The sequence below is a fragment of the Nicotiana sylvestris genome, chromosome 5, assembly GCF_000393655.2.
Source record: "Nicotiana sylvestris chromosome 5, ASM39365v2, whole genome shotgun sequence".
NCBI lineage: Eukaryota > Viridiplantae > Streptophyta > Magnoliopsida > Solanales > Solanaceae > Nicotiana > Nicotiana sylvestris.
The window spans coordinates 36,237,131-36,240,214 of NC_091061.1; positions in this window are offsets into that span (position 1 = coordinate 36,237,131).

The following is a 3,084-nucleotide window of genomic DNA, read 5'->3' on the forward strand; positions in this document are numbered from 1 at the left end:
TTTAGAACCGGAGGCTCCCTTTCGCAAAGGTCCTCTTTTAAAGGAAAGGAACCCTCTGAACCTGTTCGTGAACCTACAGTGGATGAAATAGTTCCTGTTAAACTATCTTTCTATAATGATAGAGAGTCCCTTAGAAATCAAGTGTCCTCTTTAGATCATGCTGATATCTATCCAACTCAGATCAGAGAGGGTCTGATTTCTTTAGTTCGTAAAGACTGTCATTGGAGTCATGACTTTCCAATCATAATTCCCAACACGAATCAAAGAATCACCTCCTATTTAGTTGGATTTTCCTTCGTTTATACGGACCCTTTCACATTAGGATTCAAACCTGCTATTGATCTTGTTATTCTCGAATTCTGTCATTTTTTCGATGTTTGCTTAAGTCAAATTGGCCCTATAGTGTGGAGGGTTGTTGCCTGTTTGAGGCACTTGACTAACATGGCAAGTGTGTCTTTCACTTTTGCCCATTTGATTCACCTGTACTCTCCCAAACTTTTTCGCCAAGGTGTTTTTACCTTAGTAGCTAGGAGCAAAAGAGTTTTGATTAGCCCAGAAGATGACAGAGACCGTGGCTGGTATGCCAGGTTTATTGCTGCTCCCACTATTGATTTAGTGGGTGATGAAAATGTTCCCTTCCCCGAGAAGTGGAATTTCGCACGTGAGTTTTTTTTTTAATAATTTTCTCGTACTTGTTTCTTCAATTTTGATGATCATTATTCTAATTTTCCTTTTCTTTTTCAGCAACCATGGAAATTATTGAGGAAATCCCAAATTTTCGTGGTTGGATAAGAAAGTTATTAAATACAGCCCCAATGGAGGGTATATCTTGGAAAAATCTTTCCCACCGATTTGGTTGGAAAGTGAAAACTCTTGGTAAGAGTTTTTCTTATTTAACTCTTTATTGTCCTTTCCAGAACTTAATTTAATCCTTCTTTTTATCAGGATTTGCTGTTCGAGGGATTAGTTGCTGAGGTGGTCGTGGCTTCCCGTATTTCCTGGGAAAGAGCCCAAGAGATAATTTTGGGTTCTTCATCGAAAAGGAAAACTGCCAGTGACCAAGGCTCTAAAGAAGAAGAAGATGGGGGTTCCTTGGTAAAAAGACCACGAGCTCGTAGGCGAATCATTTCTAATGATGAAGCATCCCCCTCTCGTTCTGTTCCTCTTAACGAATCTATTGAAACCCCGGTGATGATCCCTAATGATGAAGTTCCCGTTGCTGCTCATGATTCAGTTGAGCAACGTTTTAGCCGCGGGTTTGGTGGTGAAAATTTGGGCCCGATTTCTGATGAAGCACCTCTTGCTTCTTTTTCTACTCCCATTCTTGTGATTCCTCATTTGCCGGTTGTGGCTGTTATCGTTCCTCCCCAGGATATTATGACTGCTTCCATAGTTCCTCCATCGACTACTCCTCCTTCAACTGCTCCTTACACAGAAGTTGGTTCTTCAAGTAAGAGTGGTGCAATGAGGCGAATTACCATCAAAGTCCCCGCTGAAGGTAACCTTTTAAGGAAATCAGGTCAAGCTGACGTGTGGCTAAAGCCTTTGATTGGTCCAGTTGAGAGGGCTAAGCTTGATAGCCATAGTTCTGTGACCTTGATGAATGATATAGTGCATGCTTCTTTAAAGGTATTCCTTTTTCAAGCTTCACTTTGTCATTTTTCTATCTTCAGGATTCTCATCTTTTTCCCTCTTTTTTTTCTTAGGTCAATCTAATTGGCACGGAGATGATGAAAAGGGTTACCCTCTCAGAGCAATTAGTGTGTGACTACCAAGTGGAGGCGGATAATTGGAAGGAACAGTGTGAAAGTCTTCAGATCGACGTGGAAACTTTAGAAGAAAGTAAAAGTACCTTAGAGCAGCAGGTACGGGCTTTGACTTCAGAGTTGGCAGTTGAAAAAGCTTCTTCAAATCAAGCAAGTAAGGAAAAGGCTCGTCTGGAAACCGTTTTTTCCGAGCAACTATCCAAGGCAAGTGAAGAAATTAGAGAGTTAAGAGCTCGCTTGAGTGAAAAAGAAGCATATGATGGTGAACTCGTGCAGAATTTGACTCAAACTCAAGAAGAACTTCGGGTATCTTCTGATAAGGTTTGTTCTTTAGAGAATTCCCATGCTTCTCTTCAAAGTTCTTATGAATCTGCCTTGGCTGAAAATGAAAAGTTAAGAAATGAAATTGTTGACTGGGAAAGAGATTACGAGATCCTTGAAGATAAAACTGCCATTTAAGTGAGTTGGGCATTTTTAAATTCTCGCCATGATATCCTCGTTTAAGTTAGCCAGGAGAATTTTAACTTGGAATCTGAGTTAACTAATATCAAAGAGACTATTGAAAAGACTCAGCAGAACAAAGATTTTTCTTCTCCCATAGCTGAAACTTCTAAAAATATTGAAGATAATACGGGTATCCCCACTCCTTCAAGTCAAGTTGAGCCCGCTGCTGCTGATTACCCTGCTTCGGTCCCTTCATCTTCTTAGTTAAATGTTTATGTTGTTTGAATTCCTTTATGTTTTTCTTTTTTTCTTTTGGTGATATGTGATTGTGACCCTTGGTCTTTTTAAGGGTTTGTTGAAAATGTTAAGTCCCCAGACCTTTTATGGGGCACTTTGTATAAACAACTTCTGGTTTATGACTAAGTTCTTACTTAGTCTAAGCTTTTTAATATTAAGAAGTTTTCCGTTGCTGTTTGAACTTCTATTTTGTTTATTCTTGCCTTTATTTTTAAGGGCTTACTGAATAACTTGAATTTTTATTCTTCAAAAATGCTTCTGTTAATTTCATGAATACTTGAATTAATCATGAATTTTATAAAATATGGCCCTTTTATATTCGACACTTAATGAAGAAGACGTCTCAACTTCATAATGGTGTTAATGTACGATAAAAGAAATAGGAATACACATGTTTTTTGGAATAACTTCGACAAGTTTTTATTTGAACTTTTGTCAAGTTTTGAATAACATTTAACATGTATTTGAATTACTTCTATAAATTTCTCGCAACTGTTTTCCTTATAACAAAATTCAAAAAAGAAAATGAATACAAGGTTTTTACTTATAACCCGTTTTAGTACACTGCCTTTACCCT